We start from the raw sequence: 25,476 nt of genomic DNA, 5'->3' as shown, positions 1-25,476 counted from the left end.
GCAAGTCCTGGAAAAGACCCAAGAGATGCAGATCGACACATATATCCTTTTGGTCGACTATAAAGCTGCATTCGACAGTCCCCTCCGATCAAAGGTATTCCATGCAATGTCTGAATTTGGTATCCCCGCAAAGCTCATCCGGCTTTGTAAGATGACTTTAACTGACACTAGATCCTTAGTTAAAATTGGAAAGAACCTCTCCGAACAGTTCAGTACCAAAAGAGGTTTCAGACAAGGAGACAGCCTTTCGTGTGACCTATTCAACATTTTGCTGGAAAAGGTAATACGAGATGCAAATGTCAAAAGAAATGGCACAATTTACACCAATAGCCACATGTTACTTGCTTATGCTGATGACATAGACATCATGAAACGATCAGTAAAGGAAGTAACTGATACCTTTAGGAAGGCCGAAGCAGAATCTGTGAAAGTGGCGAAAAAGGCCAAATTGATGGTGTCGACGCGCAAAGTGTCCATAGAGCTCGGACCACTGTTGAAGTTGGTACCTTTAATTTTGAGGTAGTTAAAGAATTCGTTTACCTCGGCACTGTCATAAACACAACAAACAACATCAGTTGTGAAATAAGAAGAATAATTGTATTGGCCAACAGATATTACTATGGTTTAAGTAAGCAATTTTAAAACAAAGCCACATCTCGTCAAACAATAATAACACTATACAAAACGCTGATACTACCCGTGCTAACGTATGGCTCCGAAGCATGGCTACTTGCGCAAGCAGATAAAGCAGTGCTTGGTGTGTTTGAGAGGAAAATTCTCGAAAGATCTACGGGCCGTTTTGCGTTGACGGTGAATATCCACGTCGTATGAACCACCGCGAAATATCGATCCTAGACCCCCAATGTGGTCTACAAATCTTCATATCTCGACGAGATAAAGCAATTTCAGATGTGTGTCCGTCCGTCCATTATAAATTGTAATCAAACTCCAGGCCGCAATTATGGACCATTCGTCACGAAATTTTGCATGGAGGGCGGGTTAAGACCGGAATAGACACCTACTGCTATTGGTGATGATGGTGAAAAATTTAGCGGGTGAAATGGACCAAAAGTATAATTTTTATTACATTTTGTAGCTGCTCTGTTGGTCGCAATAATAGTCCGATCGCCTCGAAATTTTAACTAAGGTAAGAGTATTTGACAAAGAAGAAGCATGTAATTTGAGACAGTGATCAGATAATATTTAGAGGGTTAAATGGCCAACTACTTTTGTGTGAAATATACTTTGAGGAGAAGATCGATATCGGATAAAATATTGGGAGATCCAAAAATTTAACCAAATTGGTTGCCCCGTTCAGGAGATACCGTCCATACTATTTTAGAGACATTTTTTAAATATTGGGGGAAGTACCGAAAGTTGTTGCCCATTTTCGAACCGAAACTTAGTTTGGAAATGACGTAATCCAAATTTTGGACGAAATCGGTTGATCAGTTCGAGAGTTATAGTGCTCTTCAGCGACTACATATGGTGCCACTGGGGTTTTTACAACTTTCGGGCTGTTTTCTCAAGAAGTATGGACTTTTGCCGTCGTAATTGAGGCAGCGAATGCAGAAATCAAAGTGAGTCGAGAGCAGGTTTTAAAGTGAAATTGCTTAAGTTATTTCTGGTAATGAAAATGAATAAATTTAATGTCCAAAAGTAGTGGTTCTGGGTCTAGTATTGCCCGATAATGTCCATAGTATTTATCATACTATAGCATTTTCATACATTTTGTCGTATGTCGTATTGTTGTTACGAAGCTTACTACCTTGAGGGAATATTCCACTCAACGGTCCAAGGAGGCTACTGTTCACAAATGTGGTGAAAGAAGAACCAATATAAACACATTTTCTCACTTGAATTCCTCGCTATTTACCCCAAATCAATTAACAATTTCATTAAAAAACAATTGCTTCCCAAATTATTCTCAACTTTAGTTGCTCCAATTTCAGCATAATTTCTAATTATTGATTTTACCTAACAACTCAACTGGAAAGTGTGAAAAAATCTTGAAATTTTTCTTTATTCTTTTTTTCAATACACAACTGCATTCTAAAGTAGTCAAGCGTATAAAATTAAAACAAAGAAAACTACAACCTTTCATTGGCTGAGAAGAAAAAATGCTTATCAAAACAAAAAAGGGAAAAAACAAAAAATACCTTCTAACATTCACATATGGCAATATACCAATAAATATGAGCAAGCATTCCATACCGTTTTATTGTTTATTGGAGCGTATGATTGATGCATACGTACCCACCACATACGTATGTATGTACATTTCTATTATATAAGCCCAAGTATACAAATGTGTGAGGCTAAAACTAATAGAACATTCATTAATTAATTGGCACCCTTTTGAAAACGATTAGCGTGCGGTTATGTGTCTTACGGCAGCCTTTCATAACGAATAAATCAGGCACGTGGAATAATTTTCACAAAGAAATAATTGCTGAATTATGCAATTCAAATGATTTAATTCAGAAATTCTTAGTCATTAACAGAGTGAAAAGAAATATTGTCAAATCGTATTGTTTGTATTATTTTTCCAATACTAAAAGAGATTTAATGTAAATGACATTTACCCGTTTATATGATATAGTTGATAACTTCTTTCGGCGTAGGACCGATATACACAAACAAGGTAATGTGGTTCCGCCTAGGGACAAAAATCGAAAAAGTAAGATCATATTTTTGCAAACTAGGAAGTTGTGTTGAAAAATGATATTCTAATATTTCTGTGATGGTATCTGTGATTCATATCAGATGTTTTAGTTTAGATAAAGTTCGAGATTACTAACTTTTACTTATACGAACAGTACTGCACATCGTCTGTTTCGCAAGAAAATGTCGTAAGTCCACTAAGTCATGAAAATCGCGATTTTTTACAGAACAATAATACATGACACCATAACATTTTATTAAAGCATAGGATAGCATTTTGGCGCCCATGGGCTGTCGTTGTTGTGTGTCAATTTGCTCACACACCCACAATTGAAAAAGAGAGCTGTTCCCACCATACCACTGCTATCGAAAACGATATCGTGTTCAAATGTTTCTCGATAGTTTTGCTGATATTTTGTTCGAGAACGACACACGAGTATTAATAAAAAAACGACTCATTCGTCGCTCAGTTTGTGGCAGGAAAACCTTCGATTTCGAATATCTTTAATAATATTATTTGCGAATGATTTAAAGATAGTTTTTACGATAGTGGCGAAAGTTTCTGTTATGTACCGTTTTCGTCTTAATTTTTTTGTTATGTTTTGGAATCGATATGTAACTGTTGATAAACATTGTTGTTTTATTTTATTTGTGTTTATCAACACTTATTTTTTATATTATATTATAACATTTATATCGAAATTATTTGAAAAATGCAAATAGGAATTTTATGCAACGTACATAAAATTACACTGTGCAACACTGGAATTGCAAACAACTTCTAATGGGAATTTTCTGAAAGTACATATTGAGACTACAAAAACCTTAATTGGGTTTTGTGTTCTTAGATCGGGTTTAGATTTTATGGTCTCATCTAAACCGACCTAAAATTAGCCTTTTTCCGGTGACCGGACCTTTATCTCCGAAACTAATAAGAAGTTTGCTTTGCAGTCTTCAGCTATATTGTAGCCCTAAAGTAGTAGAACTTATGTGTCAAACAGATGAACTAGGAAAAGCTGCATCTAGCGCATCGAACTCGTTAAAATATAGAAAAGTTTACATTATTTCTGAAATTCTGGTCAGTAACAACTAAACTGTTGGAAGTTAAATCAAGTAACCATTCTAAAAATGTTTCAAATAATGTGACCATCAATTCTTCAGAACATTCTGAACATCTAAAATTGTTATTTCACGTTGTTTAAATGGTATTTCATAACATACCTTTTACAAAACTTATTTCAAACAATGTTCACATAGGCTGTTTATTCTCATGTTGGGGATTTCAATGAATTATTGAAATATTTACCAAATTGTTGTTGAAAAATTTGCTATAAACAAGGCGATAGAGGCATTTTACAACAACATAATGTTCTGAAGAGTTGTGTATTACATTCCAGAGAATATTTTCCAAAAGGTAACATTAAGAAGAATTTAACATTTTGGGAGATACGCTGCGAAATATACACAAATTATAGAATTTTTAGATATATTATAAAATTTGAGGCAATAAATGCAGTATTTAGAGTTCACTATTCCTCAAAATATTTTCTTCAAGCCCTTATCTACAAGTTTGCTGCAGAAGTCAAAACAAGATTCGTATTTGTTACAGAGATACAGTCCCTATTTTTTTAAAAACTCGATCTTTAACCATTTTTAGATGAGGCCATAAAACCGAACCCGATCTAAGAAAACAAACCCCAAATATGGTTTTTGCCTATTGGTCCTCTACTTACATAAAATTCTGGACAGAAGTTGTTTGCACGCGATTGGCTCAAAAATGTTGCACAGTGTTATATTAAAAAACATAGCACAGTGTTCGATTTTCGAAAAAAAATTTTATCAATTTACACTAAAAAGGGTTAGATATTGTTAACAGGATCCCAGTGCGTGTAGTTATAAAAAAATATATACATTTCTTGTTTAATAAGTGGGTATAATACCAGGTCAAAGTGACCCTATTTGGATTTTTTTTTTTAATATTTAAGATGTTTATAAATCTATGATAATATGCGAAATAAACAACGGTTATTAAAAATTTTCTTTTCGTAATTGTAATAAAAGGTATGTGAAACGTATTTATGATGTTCAGTGTCGCCAATGATTTGTGCGTTCTTTAATAATTGATGTCCGTACTTGTTAATTTTTTTAAGATCAATTTTCACAAAAAATAATGAAAATAGTTATGAGTAAGATCGAGTTGGGCTGTGTAACTTATCATTTCATAAAAGCGAAGAGTTTTTTACCAATTTCCATCGAAACATCCTGCACATTTTTGCACTTTTCGTTTTTATGTGATATTTTGTCTTTCAGGTACATGAATAAAAGACAAAATTTTTTAGTTTTCCATCGAATTTTTTTTAAGCTACATGAAAAATTTTTAGTACTTGGATTGAGAAAACATACCCTTTCTCAAATCTGTTCGAGATACTAATTTCGGCTATTGAGCGCAAAAGTTGTGGCGGTTTCAATTCTGATAATAAGAAAAAAATCTTAAAAGAACGCTACTCATTATATTGAGAAACAGTGTTAACTAATGGCTTCCTACGTACTATATGATTACTGAGGTGCCATAACTTTAGTAAAAAAAATTGTAAATTTCGCGGAAAATCAGAAAGAATAAAAAAAGTTTAGTTTGCAACTTGTTTTAATAAAATTCAACCTGTTCATGCATCCTTAAAATATTTAAAAAATATGAGCGTAATTTAAATATCGCGAAGATTCAAATGGAACCAAAATTGTTCAAATCTGTTTAGCGGTTCGCATATTATAGCAAAAACAAAAACCGTATTGGGCAAATTTAAAAAAAGAAAAAATATATTTTCCAATGTAGTTTTTGAGTTAGTTGACGAAAATATAGGAAAAATAGGTCGGAGTTCTTCATCTATTTTGGGTAAAATTCACGCAAAAACGCACATTTGTTATTGTAATCACTTCAGAATGCATGCTTATACCTTCCGGAAAATATGGAAAACTTTCATATAAATGTTGGGTTCCTTTAAATGGGGAATAATTTGGAAGGAAAACTGTATCAGGTGATATACATTTTGAAATGCGTGAAAATCGCGAAATCCTTAAAATCGCTTTATGCGCATGCGTTTTCCGAATACAACAAATTGTTGTCAAAAGAGTTTCAAACATAAATTGGGGCTTATTATTGACACGCCAAAAGTTGGAGGGTTCGGAAACAGTAATGATGGTAACACGGCCCGAAGGTTCTTTACCGATTCGGAGAAATCTGCCGAAATTTTAGGTTTAGATGCCGAATGCCTTAACCGAGCACACGTTATAGTGCAAGTTTTATCTTGTGGTTTCGCAGTAGATATAAATCTTTTTAAGCAATATTGCTTGGATACTGCAACATTATTAATAAACACGTATCCGTGGTATTACATGCCCACATCAATCCATGAAGTACTCATCCATGGTTTTCTCATTATTGAGTGGGCACCACTGCCCATCGGTCACCTTTCCGAAGAAGCTCAGGAGTCCAGGAATAAGGATATTAAGTAATATCGGGAAAACTTTTCTCGAAAATCTTCTAGAATAAACACAATGACAGATATAATGAATTGGTTACTTGTATCCTCAGATCCTCTCATTTCAAGTCTGCGTTCAAACCCTCCAAAAAGAAACAAAAAGCTATCCTCAGCTGCTATTAAATTATTATCTACTAACGTCATTGGGAATGCTGAGGTAGTTCCTGTAAACCCCAATATAGATTCTGGATCATCAGACGAGTACGAGTCTGACAGCGAATAGTATTGACTTATTGTGTGTATTTTAATAGTAAACGAAGCAATTACATATATATCATGTATGTATATAAAATGGCCCTTTTCACCATATTTATAATCATCATATTAATTTAAACTTTTTTAAATGATCAAAAATAATATGAAAAAATATTTGAAAATTTGGTTGTAAAATTTAAAAAAAATTGTTTTCTTAATTATTTAGTACCTTACAAATTTCATTTCATTGATGACTCATAATGAAATTTAGCGGGAGAAATTTTTGTCTTTGACACCATTCTGCTATACTCATGTTTTGTATGACAATTTGGCCAAAACTTTGATGAAGTACGACATTAACCCTAAAATGTTTTTTTAATTTTCATATTTCTGGAGCAAAGGTAAGATATAGAGTTTTGGTGTATTCTAGGACCTATACTAAAAATTGATGGCGAACAAATTTGTAGAATAGTTTGATCCGATAAGATCACATTTTATAGGAGGAGGGACCAAAATGACCCCTTAAATGACCACTTGAGGGTTAAATGATATGAAAAATGAAACCAGCGAGCCGAAAAACATAAAAACCCAAGGTTTGGCCGAGATCCATTCATTTTTAGAGTTTTGGCCAGGTTTTTTTTCGAAAATCGAACACTGTGCATAGTAAAGAATTTTTCTCGAAAAAAAGTTTTCTTGTGAAGAAAAAAAAAAATTGCCAACTGTTTGAAAATGATTCGAACTTTTGGCGAACAAATGATTTCGAAACATGTGGCGAAAATTCGAAAAATATCACCATCATTTTCAATACACACATTTGTATACCCTCCACCATAATATGGAGGGTATAACTAAATTTGTCATTTCGTTTGTAACACATCGAAATATTAATCGGAGACCCTATAAATTATATATATTTTTGATCAGGGTAAAATTCTATGTCGATATAACCATGTCCATCTGTCCGTCTGTTAAAATCAAGATACAGCTCGCAATTTTTAAGATAGAATTTTGTAATTTAGTTGAGAATTTTCTATTACTCCTAGGATGTTTGGTATTGCAAATGGGCTATATGGGTCACCGTTTGATATAGCCCCCATAGAACCAGATTTTCGCTATTTTGAAGGTTTTTGCATCATTATCACACCGAAATGGCTGAAATTTGGCACTTTGTCTTCGTCGGGGGTATACAACTTTCTCCCAGTATAGATTTACGCCTTCATATAGCCCCCATAGAACGCTACCTCCTGATTTTCGGTATTTTGAAGATTGTTGTCTTTATTTTTTTTATTAAACGTTCAATGTGACATTTGTCGGTATAGGTCCACGCCTTAGTATAGCACCATGGAACAGTACCTTTATATTTCCGGTATTTTGAAGGTTGTGGCCTCAACATTCCACCAAAATGGCTTAAATTTTGTATTTGGCCTTCATTTCGGTAAGGTCTTTTTAATAAAATAAATTAATTAATATTTAAATCCTAGCCGATTTTCACAAATTTTAATAGTATTATTTTTTGCCACAACAACGAACTGGTAAAAAATGTTCATCGATTAGACAATGTGTCCCGCAGAGCGATTTCGTGAAAATTCGGCTTTGATGGGTCTGGCGGCATGTGTAACCGATAACCGATAATCATATATTTTTGTTGAATTCATTTTCTAGCCACAACAATGAATTGGTAAAATGTTCTCATCGATTGGACAATAATTTCGGCTTTTAGAGCCATTTCCTTTCTGCCAAACAAATTACTATGGAAACTTTGAGGCTCCAGTGGCTCGTGTTAATATATTCTGATTATCCACACACTTTGGAAATATTAAAATCTAACGAAACTAAACACTTAAGGGCAGGGACGTACGCAGGGGGGGGGGGCACCCCCGAAATGGTTTGGTCCGACAAAATTTTTAAGCTACTTTAACAAATTATTACGATTTCTTCTCTAAAATAATTTTTGTTTTTCAAATTTCAAATGAAAACTTATATTGTTCTGAAGGTTCTGTACTGAAAATGTAGTTTGTCAACAAGTTGTATATGTATTTAAAATTTGTTTGTTTGACTCTCTTTTTATAGAAACTTCCAGTAAAACTGAATTCCTTCTTTATTCCATGTCAGTGTTTTGGAATTCTGTAATGAATATATAGGTCTTGAGGCTTAAAACTCATTTTGTATTCAAAACTATTACAAATTCAGTATTGTGCGGATTAGAAGTGCATAAAATGAAATGTCTATTGCACAATATGTATGACATATCAAGGGTTTTCCGTGGAGTATATCTCGAAATCCAGTTAGAAAATTGTTTTACTGCCTTAATCAAAATTTTGTATTTTTATTTTATATCAACTTGTTGCTAAGAAAATGCTAAAAAATGCTTGTTGCTAAAAATGAAGAAAAATGTTTTGTTGTGCATTATAAAGTGAATATCACTTTATAAATATGCTATAAATAGCATACCCATCTGAATTTTTCCATATCAGCAACAAATTTGTAGCTGAAAACAACTGTAAACGAAATTAATGCTCAAACTTTGGTTATATGGTATTGTATTAAAATCTGTTCTTATAGTACGTTTATATATAACCGGATTTAACAAACCGACTGGGTTTCAAATGTCAATTCCTTTGCGTATAAGTCAAATAAATCCTCATTAAGAAGGTTAACCCTGCAAAAGGCTATAATATCACGGTAAAACGGTGCTCTTGAACCATCTTTAAATGAAAGAAGCTTAGATGAGAAAATCAAAAAACAAAAAATCGAATTTTTAGGGTTTTTTAGGTTTTGATGGTTTTGCTAAAACAATGTCATGACTACAATTTCCCAACTTAAACTTATATAACACAAAAATGGTGGAACCGAGTAAAAAAATTACGATCCCTAATCTTGTAGAGAATTTTCACAGGTAAACGATTTTCTGTAGTCCCATTTCGATAAGACTTGCTGTTTTAAAGCAAATCGTGAAAACCTGACAAAAAACCCTAAAAATGTGACCTGAACTTCTATATCTCAAAAATGGTAAAACCTAGAAAACAAATCAAACTAATTCTTAAAGTTACAACATTATCTTTAGCCCCGATAGGACTTGCGGTTTCCAAGCAAAATCGCGAAAACCTAAAAAAAAAATTGAACTTATTTAAAATTCCCTACAGCGTTTTTTCTTGTTTTTGTTGTAAGTTCCTTTCATTTAACGTTGGTTCAAGAGCACCGTGGTATTGAACCCTCAGCCGTTAAGCTAACGATAAAATGTAACTCATCGAAATAATGTTCTAAGACGAATCATGACGAAACCCGCGTCAAACAATTTGGAGTCGATTTATCCCAGTTCGTCCCATTATAACTCTCAAATAGAGATGGTCCAAATTTTCGATCTCGCAATATTTTGTACAAACTTCCTTTGGACACCAGACTTCAAAATGCTTCCCTAAAATCTTGAGCAAAGTCTAATTCGATTTTTATACCCTCCACCATAGGATGGGGGTATATTAAATTTGTCACTACTTTTGTAACTACTCGAAATAATCATTGTAGACCCCACAAAGTATATATATTCTTGATCAGCGTGCAATTCTACATCCATATAGCCATGTCCGACCGTCTGTCCGTCTGTGAAAATCACTCTAGCGTCCGAACGGATTGACGTAGGTGGATGAAATTTTGGGAAAATCTATTATTTGTACGTAGGACTTTTGGTATTGAAAGCGGGCTATGTAGGGCCACGCTTTCGTATAGCCCCCATACAAAATGACGCGTCGTCGTTTTAAGGAGTGTTTACGATATTTGTCCCATTTTACCACCGAATTGGTTGTAACTTTTTATTTTGTGTCTCTAGAGGCCAAAAAACATTCCTACCAAAATTGGTTTATATATGTAGGTCCACGTTTTGGCATAGCCCCCATATAACGCCCCATATAAAGTACGAGTCATTTTAATATATTTTGAATGTATTAGTCCCATTTGACAACAGAATCGGTTGTAACTTTGTATTTTGTGTTTCCAGAGGCTAAGAAATATTTCTACCATAAAATGTTTATATAGGTCCACGTTTTGATATAGCCCCCATAGGACGACATCTCCCGATTTTCCAAAATGGACTAAATCAGTCGATTCTTTCGGTTATCGTCTGTACAAAAGTGCACAATTTTCATCGAAGTCAGATTTTTGAGCACAACATAAGCATTTATTCGTAACGCCAACAATCGTTAAGTTGTACACCCCAAATGTTTCGAAATTATTGTCGGAAAGTTTATACGTCCAAAAAAGGAGACGAAATTCTGAAACTTCTTGGCTATACAATTTATAGAAAAAAAATTGGCTATATTTAAAGCCTCAACTCACCCTGCAGGCAAACCCGACTCTTACTTTTTACTTGTTTTCAAGAAAACAAAAGTTATGCATTTTCATAAGTTTGTCTCCGCTGTGCCGACTGAAGTGATTGGTCGTTGGAAAATTTTTAAGGTCATCGAGTCCATAAACATCTAGTCATACAATTAAGATAGAAATAAGCGGGAACAACAGCCATTGATGTATCAGATGGAGTTTTTCGATTTAACCTATTTTTTCAGAATTTAGCTAAAATGTTGCGGAGTTTTTTCGAGGTATTTTTTCGACCATGTTTTTCCGTAGTCTCAAACAGTGCTGCGAGTTGGATTCGGAGTCTATAAGTCGTAGATTGCATCGCTCAGCTCCTGATGATTTTTTTTTATTTTTTTAATGTAATTTTCTGAATTTTTAGTTGGCTTTCACGGACTTTATCACTTCTGGTAAAATAGTGATGTTTTGTTTTTTTTTACATTTAAAGAATATTAATTTTTTACAATAATACAAAACTTTTTTAATGGCACTGATGTTAGTGTGTGATATATGTACTTTAAAAAAAAAATCGGCGTTATGTTCGGAACGAACTGTTTATATCCTCCAAACACTGCATATATCTATTCGACATATTCGCGAATGCAATCCCTGTGTTCGAACGTGGATCTTTTTGCACCACTTTTTGCTTGGAAGTTCTCCCACCGAAAGGATTTCCAAAATCCATATTACAGACGATATTTTTAAAAACTATGCTCGAATTATAGAAAATCTTTCGAAAGATATTCGCTGCGGGATTTTGAACGCAAAATGCCAAATAAGGGGTGATGTGGTTGAAAATTCTGGGATACACCAAAACGTACATGGGATACACCAAAAATTACATGGGTAATATTTATTTGAAAATATTTTTAGTTATTACTTCAATTCTGTTGGAGAATTTGGTTAAACACTTTTGTATGGAGACTATACCGAACGTGGTGTGATATGGTTTATTTTCAATTATAAACATCCAAGGACTAATATATTATAATCAGTTCCAAATTTCAATCTTGTACATAAAATCTCTCTCTCTCTGTTGAATCTATATACTTTGTGGCAATACTGAATATACAAAAAATCAACTAAAAGCCCCTTAAAATAGCTTTACGTAACGATACACAACATTTTTTATTTTCATGATTTTTGGTCAAGTTGGGGAAAAGGTTTTTGTTGTGTAGTCCGTATTCAATCTGCCATAGATGAAAGCTTCAATTGACATAGACTAAGGGTACATCCTGTCGTTAAAGCCGACTAATACTTTTTATTTGTTAAGTCTCCGATTTACCATAAATCAAACATGTTTAATTTTACTGTAAGATAATATGAGCTTGGTAAAAGTACTAGGGATACGTATTACTAAGCAAAAGTCGACTTTTCGATCTTTTGATTTTTGGTTAAAACTTCAAAATCGATCTTTCGATCTATTGATTTTTATTTAGAAGTCAAAAATCGATCTTTCGATCTGTTGATTCATAATAGAAAATCGATCTTTTCATTTTCTATGAAGTCAAAAGTCAACTTCGATTTTTAGATTCTTCAAATCAAAAAATCGAGGAATCAATTACTCGCAAATCGACTTGCGTATCCCTAAAAAGTACATCCGCCATTGCACAAATTGCACATCATCCGGACCTTTTTAAAATGTTTCGGGGGTCGTCAACCTTGGAAGGGTTTATTAGTAGTAGGATGTTTTTTTATAGACGTGGGTTACTAGTCCAACTAAACGTGCTACCTTTAACGGGGAGATCAGTGTTCACTTTAGATAGAAAATTAACCAAAATAAGTCTTGTCTTTTGCCGGTAGGGGAAATTGATTGACTAAGTGAGTGCGAAAATTGTACAGCAATATACAAAATAATAAAATAATTAACAGCATGTGATAGAGCGAGACATCAGCTTTACCACAGAACCTAAAACAAAGATACTCACTTGTACACTCTCTTGTAATAATAAATCTTATTTTTTGGAAAATCCTTTAATCTCGTAATGCACTTGACATCCAATATTAAAAAAAAAAAAAAACTGTGTGGGCAAAAATCCACCCGAACCAATGATAATACCCAGGAAGACAAAAAAAAAGATTTTGCAACGCAAAATAAAGTAATGAAGTCAGCACCACACCCATTTTTGTCAGTTTCTTCGCTTCACTACCTAACAAATCTGAATCAAAATTTTGCTGCAGATTTTGAATCAGAAACAAAAAAACTCTTCCCAGAGAAATCATAGCTCAAGTTGTAACGAAAGTTAAGAACACTTGACTTAAAAGTTTATTTTTTTTTTCTTTTTTAACTTTCTTTCTTTCAAGATATACTAAAACTTTACACAGGGTTATACACAAATGTCACAACCCTCCCTCCCCAAGCAACCTACAAAAACACATACACGTGTGAAAAGACCTCCGGACTACCTTTTCCAAAGTTACTGTTGACAACAATCATCAGCCAGTAATGCAGCAACTAACAATGCAACATGCAATAGTTAACATTTCTTCAAGGCAAACTTTTTGTGTGCAACTGTTTGGGTCAGTTCATTTCTCTAATGCCCTTTATGGGGTATCAACTGGAAAAAGTTGTGTGTGAGTTTTTGGTTTTTTTACATTCAGCGGGAAAACAGAGGAATTTCTTTCAACAGTCAAAACCAAACTATTTGTTAAACACGGAGTTTTATATAGAAATCAAAGAGCAAATAACAATTTTAATGAACTTGATTTGTTGTCTTTTCTAAATTAGAATATTTCGAGAACAATCCAAATCATTTATTTTGAGTTTTCGAAATGGAATTTCCTTTCTTAGCTACCATGTTGAGTTTAGTTGTCATGCGTGTTGGTAGGTATGTGTTTCCGTTGTTGATTTCGATTGTTGTTGTTTACAACTTTGGTTTATGACATTTTTGATTTGAATTTGTATTAAATCTAAAGTTGAACATTTAAGAGGGTGTCGAAATAAGAACAGATGATTTTTTATACCCTCAGCCTTTAGGCTAGAAAGGAAATATACACTTTGATAGACCAAAAATGAGCCTCATCGAAATAATGATTTTAGACCCCAAGTATGTTTGGTCGAAATTCGTTTCAGACAATTTGGAGTCGATTTAGCCATGTCCGTCTGTCTATCTGTATCGCTGGATGGTGCGCCCGATAACGCTCGAAAGGATTCGAACCAAATTTTGGGTATCGTAATATTTTGTTCAAACTTAGTTTAAGTTCGAAGATGGGCCATATCGGTCCACTCTCTCGGGTACCTCCCCCACAAAAGTTCAAAAATTTTCTGTAAAATGCTGTAAACGATAAATCTTGAACGGAGCAATTGGTTTGGTCCAAACTTTGCACATCGTATTATTCCTTCCAGATATAGATCGAGTTCGAATATGGCCTATATCGGTCCACTCCTTCGGGTACCTCCCACACGAAATTCGGAAAAAATGAATTTTAAGACCACCTCTCGGATCGGGATGAATTTTTTTCAGTAGGTTCTGCTTGCAGCTCCCTTTACGACGGAACAATTTCTTTTTTTGCGCAAGTCCACACTCCTTGAGATATTAGCGTAGAAGTTGCAAGAAACCCTGACGGCACCAAAACCCGCACAAAATGGCAAACCCGCAAAATACCTCTCTCAGGGAGTTTCTGATTGGTGCAGACTTAGCACATCGTATTATTTCACCCAGTCATGTATCAGGTTGGAATATGGACTATATCAATCCACTCTTTCGGGTACCCCCGCACAAATTTCGGAAAAAGTGAGGCTTAAGAGCTCCTCTCGCATAGTTTTGATTCTTTTTGCAGTAGGTTGTTCTAGCGGCCTCATTTAGAACGGTAAAATTTTTTCGGATTAAGTCAATACTTCCTGAGATAATGGCCCAAAAGATACAAAACCCTGTCTGCACATCCTAAAATGGCTATTGTGTAAGATAAATCTAAATTTTTTTTAAAAATGTCCGCCAAACTTAGAATAACGTAATTTAATATTTCGAGTCCTTTATGAAGAAGTTTGGTTTCTAAAAACGTTTGGTATATGTCAATGATCTGGTATAGCCTCACATTACGGTATATACAGATTATAAAGCCAACTCATGATATACGGATTTTTATAGACGGGTTGTTTTTTATCAGTGGCTAAGGGTATATCTCCGTCACCACATCTGATTGATACTTTCTTACTTGTTAAAATGTTTATTTTACAAAAAATAAAAAAATTAAAATGGTCTTAATATTAAAATTATCTTCGCCCTAATAGGCAAAATTTTCAAATAAATAAAAATCAGCTTGATCAGGCTGGGGTTTGAACCCACATCCTTGAAAAACATATAAAAAAGTGTTGTCACGCCGTGGTAGCGTTCAGAGCCAAACTCGTAACTGAGTGGACAAATATCCACCACTGTTAAACAAAAATTGCATTTGAAAGAGAAAAAGTTCCATGACGGGAAAGCAACTGCACAGCCGATATGTCTGATGAACCGATACCAACGGCAAAACCGGTCACATAATGGTGGTTGTGTGGGTTTGAATTTTCGGCTTCCCTTTTTCACTTGTAAAAAATTATCGCTTATTAAGCTGGAGTCCAACGAGAAATTAATTAAAAATTGAAAGAACATTTCCGAGCATTTTATTACCGCAGACGACATCGACACAATAGGTCGATCATAAATCGAAAATTTGAACATCAAATTGGGGTTTAAATAATATTGGGGTCAATTGCATTTTTCATTCGGACCTTTTTGCACATGTTTATGGCCCAAATGCAATCCAGTGTTTAACAGAAACAACAAATTGGGGTGAATTTTCGAAAGTTATTATTAAGAAAACGAAAAAAATTAGGGTGTAATTTCATAAATTTTATTAAGAACAAACAAAAAAACGGTATCCGGACGTAACACCCACGGACATAACTCCCAAAATTGGTTTGGAGTTTTGTCCGTGAAGCAAAGCGGACATAAATACAAAAAACGCGGACATAACTACCAACGATTTTGTTATTAATTTCAAAGTTATTTTTTTGTTTGCTTTTCGAAATTTTTCATTATTTTTTATTGATCAAAGGACTGTTATAAATTTAAGAGAAGAGGTTAGAATATAAAAGGAATTGTACTTTTGGGAAGGCTTAAGTGCCAAACAATAGCGAAGTCTCCACAAAATCTTCTAGATTTCATAATAAAAACGTTGTATTTTTTAAAATAGTAAAAAATTGTTTGTAAAAAATCGCGCGATTTCGCTTGCGCCGCTTTTCGTTTTTAAAAATGTTTGCATATGTTTCCAAAAACTTTGTACATCCTTAAATTGTGAAAATATTTTTGAAAAAAATCAATTCAAACAGAATTAGAAAAAATTGAGGGTAGACGTTAAAATTATAAAAGAGTATAACCATCAATTAGATACAAATGCTCTGTTCCAGAACCTGCAAGAAGCTACTATTTTTTACTACGATAAAATTTTTTCCTTTATGTTATCGGAAAAAATCGTAAAAATTAGTAGATTCTTGCAGTACTAGAACAAACCAATACATATTACAAACTATTAAATGAATATCATTAAAAATCTTTTTTGAAAATACACCCCAAATTTAAATGAATAAATTTTTTGGGGCGTAAATGGATAGTTTGGGCATACTTGTATTGTCAATTTCAAAAAGGTATTTTGGCCCCCATGACATTTTGGGGCACAAATTTAATATATGTTTGGGGTCAAATTTCCCAGTTTGGAGCCTTTTTGTATTGGGACCATTTTTCAAATTGAAAAAACATCCCAAAAATTGGGGTCCATTCTAATTTCCGTTTGGGGTGTTATTTCATGGGGCCTTATTTCTGTACGCCGACTCCAAATTGTCTGAAACGGATTTCGTCAAAACATAATTGGGGTCTAAAACCATTGTTTCGATGAGGCACATTTTGCCGATGTATATACTAGTGCGTACCATTTTAGATACCATTTAAGATATAGTGCGTACCATTTTAGCTAATATCTTCGAACTTTTGTGTGGGAGGTACCGGATAGAGTGGACCTATAAGCACCACCTTCAAATTTCATCTAATATTCAAAGAAATATTACGATATCCAAAGTGTGGCGAACGTAGTATTCGGTTCGAGCTCTCTAGCCACTACATATTGTACCATAGGGGTTTTTTTTTGCAACTTTCGGGCTGTTTCTCAAGAAGTATGGTCTTGTCCCTGAAAAAACTTTTACTGTCGCAATTGAGGCAGCGAATGCATGTTGCTTCAACAAAAATCAAAGTGATTCGAGAGCAGGTCTTATAGTGAATTTATCCAACATTTTGTGTGGTAGGTACCCGAATGAGTGGACAAATATACTCCATATTCGAACCTGACCTATATCTGGTAGATAATGATAATGATATCGTCGTAATGGGGGTAGTGAATACAAGTGGCTGCAACAAAAACTAAAGCGATTCGAGAGCAGGCCTTAAACTGCTCTTAAGCAAAATTTTGTGTAGGATGTACCTGAAAGAGTGGACCAATGGGGTCCATATTGGAACCTCATCTATGTCTGGTAGAAATGTCACGATGCGCAAAGTATGGACTAATTCGGTTACTCTCTTCAAAAGTTATCGTACGTACAAAATTTCCGAACATTTTCGAACTTTTTTGGGGAGGTACCGGAAGAAGTGGACCGATATAACTCATCTTCGAACTTAAACTAAGTTTGGGCAAAATATTACGAAAGCCAAATTTTGGACCGAATCGGTTGGTCCATTCGAGAGTTATCGTGCGCTCCAGCCAGACAGACGGACGGACATGGCTTAATCAACTTCAAATTGTCTGAAATTTCGTCAAAACATACTTGGGGTCTAAAACCATTGTTTCGATGAGGCACATTTTGCCCGTGTATATAACCTCGTTACCATAAATGCTGAGGGTATAAAAAGAGTCTACCAAAGTCGGTTTGGTATTAAATAGCGATAAAACGAAGCTTATAGTAGACATACAGTATGCATGGGCCTACTTTTGCTTTGGATATGTAAAATTTATTTATTTACTAGCAGACCCCGGTCAGCGTTGCTGGCCCGACGTAATGAGTATTAGTGACAACTTTTTATCGACTTTATGCTTGACAATTCAAAAATAGGTATTTTCTACCTCACTTCTTCGGTCCATTGTCAAACCGAGAAGGATTTTAAATTTATCAACATATTTTGTTTGTAACCTTTCTTTTCTCTTACGGACTTTGTCGGATTTTTCGCTAATTTGTGCCTTTTAGGATTTATTATCGTCCATGTCCCTGTCTTTATCCTAAAGCTATCTAATTATAAAAGTTAAAATAATAAAACAACAACAATGGGATTAAGCAAGACTATTTTGAAAAAAAACAAAATTGTATTAGCTATCCCAATAAAAACGACGCCACCAATGTTCGTTAAAAAAAACGGTTAAATCGAATTCTCCCGCTTATTGAGACTTATATGTTTTAGATTTCCATGGCTGATGGACCGCTGAACCTCACCATTTAAGTACATTTGTAAATATACAGTTGTTCTTGATCGGGGGTGCAACCACCGGTGTCTCGAAAACTAATTTGCAACCTGATGCACTCATAAGTTTAGCAAATATAGCGATTATAAAATAATACAAATATATAGCATTTTGGACCACGGGACGTTCCTGAACATTTTCTGAAAATTAGGTTCAGTAGTTTTGGAAAAATAATGTTTTGAAAAGATTGGGCGTGGTCATCAGTTTTCAAGATATAACATATTGAAAAAGTGGGCCTGGTCCGGTATTTTGGCTCCAAATATGTACCTAGGGTACACACAACTTCACTGCCTACCAAAATGTATGCTGAAACCGATATATCCATAAGTTTGGGTTATACATACAGCGTTTAACAGAAAGGCATGGGGAAGGTATCCCACCTCTTCCGAAATTCATAAGATATACATAACAACGGCAAACATTGAGGTTTTGCTGCAAATTTTATGGAAATCCCTTCAGTAGTATTGGAGTTATGACACATTAAAAAAAACAGGCGTGGTCGGGCCTATAGGCCCCAAAGAAGTACCTAGATTGTAGATTAATCCGTAAATTTTTAATCCGATACATACATAAGTTTTGCAAATATAACGTTTTTTTAAAAATATCGCATTGGGAGGTACCCCGCCCCTCTGGAATTCAATAAAATATGTAACCTGTTTTCGGGGGCGTGGTAAACTTTTCTTTCAAAAAAACCTAAGTTGGGTTATGACAGCATTTGATTTTTATTCATAAAGGTAAGGCGTTTTTTTTTTTCAATATGCCCCCTTAAAAATTCAAGAAAATATGATCGTACATTCCCTGACATTTTCAGAAAATCTAGCAAATTAACTTCCAAATAGATACATTCGTAAGTATTGTAAATATAACATTTTTAAAAAAGTAGGGTATAAGGGAAATACCCCGCCCTTTCCGAAATTAAACCGAATTTGTAGCCTATTTTAAGCGGGGGCCATCCCTGTACATTCCCTGGCAATTTCAGGAAAATCAGTTCAGTAGTTTTGGTAGAAATGAGAAAAATTGAAAATTGAAAAAAGTGGGCGTAAAAGTGGGCATGGTAAAATTTTCTTTGTATAAAGACCCAAGTCGGGTATGGCGCACATTTTACAGAAAAAATTATCGAAATCGGTCCAGCCGTTCTCAACTGATGCCATCACCAATGAACGATATTTGACTTTTATTTATAAAGATTTAAAAGTTTAGACAAATCGCGATTTTCTTGAAAATCCCTTTAGTAGTTTTGTAGATATAACCTAATAATAAAGTGAGCGTGGTCGGATCTTAAGTCATAAAATAAGTACGTAAGGTTTGAGACACAATCGCCATTGACTCGCAAATAACTTACAAAAATAGGGCATATATGAGGTACCCGCCCGATCCGAAAGTCAAAAAATATGTAGTCGATTTTTATCGGGGACCAACCCTGTACATTCGCTGAAAGTTTCAGGAAAATCGATTCAGTAGTTTCGTAGATATAACATATTTAAAAAAGTGGGCGTTGTCCAGTCTTAATGCCCCAAATAAGCACGTAAGGTCGGAGACACAATTGCCATTGACTCGGAAATTAATTTTCAAAGCGATACATTTGTAATTGATGCAAATATTGCATTTTTACAAAAATAGGGCATAGGGGAGGTACCCCGCCCGATTCGAAATTCAACCAAATATGTAGCCTATTTCAACCGGGGGCCATCACTCTACGTTCCCTGAAAATTTCAGGAAAATCTGTTGAGTAGTTTCGTAGATATAACATATTTATAAAAGTGGGCGGAAAAGTGGGCGTGGCCAATTTTTCTTTGCATAAAAACCTAAACTGGACTATGACTAAGATTTCCACAAAAAATTATCCAAATCGCTCCAGCCGTTTTCTACTGATTCAATTACCAACAAACGACAATTGAGTTTTATATATAAAGATATCTACAAAACTACTAAAGGGATTTTCAAGAAAATCGCGATTTGTCTAAACTTTTAAATCTTTATAAATAAAAGTCAAATATCGTTCATTGGTGATGGCATCAGTTGAGAACGGCTGGACCGATTTCGATAATTTTTTCTGTAAAATGTGCGCCATACCCGACTTGGGTCTTTATACAAAGAAAATTTTACCATGCCCACTTTTACGCCCACTTTTTTCAATTTTCAATTTTTCTCATTTCTACCAAAACTACTGAACTGATTTTCCTGAAATTGCCAGGGAATGTACAGGGATGGCCCCCGCTTAAAATAGGCTACAAATTCGGTTTAATTTCGGAAAGGGCGGGGTATTTCCCTTATACCCTACTTTTTTAAAAATGTTATATTTACAATACTTACGAATGTATCTATTTGGAAGTTAATTTGCTAGATTTTCTGAAAATGTCAGGGAATGTACGATCATATTTTCTTGAATTTTTAAGGGGGCATATTGAAAAAAAAAAACGCCTTACCTTTATGAATAAAAATCAAATGCTGTCATAACCCAACTTAGGTTTTTTTGAAAGAAAAGTTTACCACGCCCCCGAAAACAGGTTACATATTTTATTGAATTCCAGAGGGGCGGGGTACCTCCCAATGCGATATTTTTAAAAAAACGTTATATTTGCAAAACTTATGTATGTATCGGATTAAAAATTTACGGATTAATCTACAATCTAGGTACTTCTTTGGGGCCTATAGGCCCGACCACGCCTGTTTTTTTTAATGTGTCATAACTCCAATACTACTGAAGGGATTTCCATAAAATTTGCAGCAAAACCTCAATGTTTGCCGTTGTTATGTATATCTTATGAATTTCGGAAGAGGTGGGATACCTTCCCCATGCCTTTCTGTTAAACGCTGTATGTATAACCCAAACTTATGGATATATCGGTTTCAGCATACATTTTGGTAGGCAGTGAAGTTGTGTGTACCCTATGTACATATTTGGAGCCAAAATACCGGACCAGGCCCACTTTTTCAATATGTTATATCTTGAAAACTGATGACCACGCCCAATCTTTTCAAAACATTATTTTTCCAAAACTACTGAACCTAATTTTCAGAAAATGTTCAGGAACGTCCCGTGGTCCAAAATGCTATATATTTGTATTATTTTATAATCGCTATATTTGCTAAACTTATGAGTGCATCAGGTTGCAAATTAGTTTTCGAGACACCGGTGGTTGCACCCCCGATCAAGAACAACTGTATATTTACAAATGTACTTAAATGGTGAGGTTCAGCGGTCCATCAGCCATGGAAATCTAAAACATATAAGTCTCAATAAGCGGGAGAATTCGATTTAACCGTTTTTTTTTAACGAACATTGGTGGCGTCGTTTTTATTGGGATAGCTAATACAATTTTGTTTTTTTTCAAAATAGTCTTGCTTAATCCCATTGTTGTTGTTTTATTATTTTAACTTTTATAATTAGATAGCTTTAGGATAAAGACAGGGACATGGACGATAATAAATCCTAAAAGGCACAAATTAGCGAAAAATCCGACAAAGTCCGTAAGAGAAAAGAAAGGTTACAAACAAAATATGTTGATAAATTTAAAATCCTTCTCGGTTTGACAATGGACCGAAGAAGTGAGGTAGAAAATACCTATTTTTGAATTGTCAAGCATAAAGTCGATAAAAAGTTGTCACTAAAACTCATTACGTCGGGCCAGCAACGCTGACCGGGGTCTGCTAGTAACCTAATAATAAAGTGAGCGTGGTCGGATCTTAAGTCATAAAATAAGTACGTAAGGTTTGAGACACAATCGCCATTGACTCGCAAATAACTTACAAAAATAGGGCATATATGAGGTACCCGCCCGATCCGAAAGTCAAAAAATATGTAGTCGATTTTTATCGGGGACCAACCCTGTACATTCGCTGAAAGTTTCAGGAAAATCGATTCAGTAGTTTCGTAGATATAACATATTTAAAAAAGTGGGCGTTGTCCAGTCTTAATGCCCCAAATAAGCACGTAAGGTCGGAGACACAATTGCCATTGACTCGGAAATTAATTTTCAAAGCGATACATTTGTAATTGATGCAAATATTGCATTTTTACAAAAATAGGGCATAGGGGAGGTACCCCGCCCGATTCGAAATTCAACCAAATATGTAGCCTATTTCAACCGGGGGCCATCACTCTACGTTCCCTGAAAATTTCAGGAAAATCTGTTGAGTAGTTTCGTAGATATAACATATTTATAAAAGTGGGCGGAAAAGTGGGCGTGGCCAATTTTTCTTTGCATAAAAACCTAAACTGGACTATGACTAAGATTTCCACAAAAAATTATCCAAATCGCTCCAGCCGTTTTCTACTGATTCAATTACCAACAAACGACAATTGAGTTTTATATATAAAGACTAGCAGACCCCGGTCCGCGTTGCTGGCCCGTCGTAATGAGTTTTAATGACAACTTTTTATCGACTTTATGCTTGAAAATTCAAAAATGGGTATTTACTACCTCACTTCTTCGGTCTATTGTCAAACCGAGAGGGATTTTTTGTCTGAAACCTTTCTTTTCTCTTACGGACTTTGTCGGATTTTTTCGCCAATTTATGCTTTTTAGGATTTATTATCGTCCATGTCCCTGTCTTTATCCTAAAGCTATCTAATTTTAAAGGTTAAAAAGTGGTTAAATCGATTTCTCCCGCTTATTGAGACTTATATGTTTTAGCTTTTCATGGCTGATGGACCGTTGAACCTCACCATTCAAGTAAATTTGTAAATATATAGTTTTTCTTGATCGGGGGCGCAACCACCGTTGTCTCGAAAACTATTTTGCAACCCGATGCACTCATAAGTTTAGCAAATATAGCGATTATAACATAATAGGCCCCGAAATTCGTCTACAAATATATAGCATTTTGGACCACGGGACATTCCTCAACATTTTCTGAATATTAGGTTCAAAAGTTTTGGAAAAATAATGTTTTGAAAAGAGTGGGCGTGGTCATCAGTTTTCAAGATATAACATAATAAAAAAAGTAGGCCTGGTCCGGTATCTTGGCTCCAAATATGTACTTAGGGTGCACACAACTTCATTGCCTACCAAAATGTATGCTGAAACCGATATAATCATACATTTGGCTTATATATAGCGTTTAACAGAAAGGCATGGAGAAGGTACCCCACCTCTTCCGAAATTCATAATATATACATAACAACGGCAAACATTGAGCTTTTGTCGCAAATTTTATGGAAATCCCTTCAGTAGTATTGGAGTTATGACATATTAAAAAAACAGGCGTGGTCGGGCCTATAGGCCCTAAAGAAGTACCTAGATTGTAGATTAATCCGTAAATTTTTAATTCGATACATGCATAATTTTTGCAAATATAACGTTTTTTAAAAATATCACATAGGGGAGGTACCCCGCTCCCTCTGGAATTCAATAAAATATGTAACCTGTTTTCGGGAGGCGTGGTAAACTTTTCTTTCCAAAAAACCTAAGTTGGATTATGACAGCATTTGATTTTTATTCATAAAGGTAAGGCGGTTTTTCAAATATGCCCCCTTCAAAATTCAAGAAAATATGCCCGTACATTCCCTGACATTTTCAGGAAAATCGGTTCAGTAGTTTTGTAGATATAACATATTTTAAAAAGTGGGTGTGGTCAAGTCATTGGATCATAAAAAAGTGTGTAAGGTCTTCCGAAATAGATACATTCGTAATTATTGTAAATATAACATTTTTAAAAAAGTAGGGTATAGGGGAAGTACCCCGCTCTTTCCGAAATTAACTGAATTTGTAGCCTATTTTAAGCGGGGGCCGTCCTTGTACATTCCCTGGCAATTTCAGAAAAATCGGTTCAGTAGTTTTTGTAGAAATGATAAAAATTGAAAATTGAAAAAAGTGGGCGTACATTTTCTTTGCATAAAAAATTATCGAAATTGCCATGACCAACGAACCACATTTGATTTTTATTTTTAAAGATTTTAAAGTTTAGACAAATCGCGATTTCCTTGAAAATCCTTTCAGTAGTTTTGTAGATATAACCTAATTAGAAAGTGAGCGTGGTCGGATCTTAAGTCCCAAAATAAGTACGTAAAGTTGGAGACACAATCGCCATTGACTCGCAAATAAATTCCGAAACCGATACATTCGTATTTGTTGCAAATATTGCATTTTTACAAAAATAGGGCATAGGGGAAGTACCCGCCCGATCCGAAAGTCAAAAAATATGTAGCCTATTTTTATCGGGGACCAACCCTGTACATTCAGGAAAATCGATTCAGTAGTTTCGTAGATATAACATATTTAAAAAAGTGGGCGTTGTCCAGTCTTAATGCCCCAAATAAGCACGTAAGGTCGGAGACACAATCGCCATTGACTCGGAAATTAATTTTCAAAGCGATACATTCGTAATTGTTGCAAATACTGCATTTTTACAAAAATAGGGCATAGGGGAGGTACCCCGCCCGATCCGAAATTCAACCAAATGTGTAGCCTATTTCAACAGGGGGGCATCGCTCTACGTTCCCTGAAAATTTCAGACAAATCTGTTGAGTAGTTTCGTAGATATAACATATTTATAAAAGTGGGCGGAAAAGTGGGCGTGGCCAATTTTTCTTTGCATAAAAACCTAAACTGGACTATGACTAACATTTCCACAAAAAATTATCCAAATCGCTCCAGCCGTTTTCAACTGATTCAATTACCAACAAACGACAATTGAGTTTTATATATAAAGATTATTTACTTTCGCATGGCCATAAATAAAATAAAAAACATCAGTTTTGAAATAAAGAGAAAATTATATAGACTAACTAAACAGTTTAAGTAAAGCAAAACCACCTCTGATACTACCCTTATGTATGGGTACGAAGCATGGCAGAACTTGGTGTATTTGAGAGAAAATTTCTACCAACATTTAATGGAATAATACTGGCGTCCTTGAGCTACAACGATTGCGTTAGCTGGGTGAAGTCAATAAAATGGATAAGGACGCATGAAATGCATATAAAAACGGAGACCAAAATTCCGATAGAAAGACTAAGTTGAAGATAATATGATAAAATATGACATCCAAAATTGAAGAAGTAAAAAAAGTTTGTCTTTTGAATATAAATATATCTAACTAAGTTAGAATTAACTCCTATGCTATAACCCTTCTTTGTCTGCATCACCTTGTCAAAAGTTTACATTGTGTAGTAGGAAAGTTTAGATTTGAAATTAAATGCACTCAACTAAACAACTTAACAATCAAAACATATTCCTACATCATCGTCATCATCTACTTCTTCCAGCTTTCCCTTCCCTGCCTATTTGGTTGCACAAAAGAGTAAATTATAACA

Source organism: Musca autumnalis, unplaced genomic scaffold (assembly GCF_047663935.1).
Source record: "Musca autumnalis isolate F117 unplaced genomic scaffold, ASM4766393v1 scaffold_1, whole genome shotgun sequence".
NCBI classification, from domain to species: Eukaryota; Metazoa; Arthropoda; class Insecta; order Diptera; family Muscidae; genus Musca; species Musca autumnalis.
Note: the sequence above shows the minus strand (reverse complement) of the source record.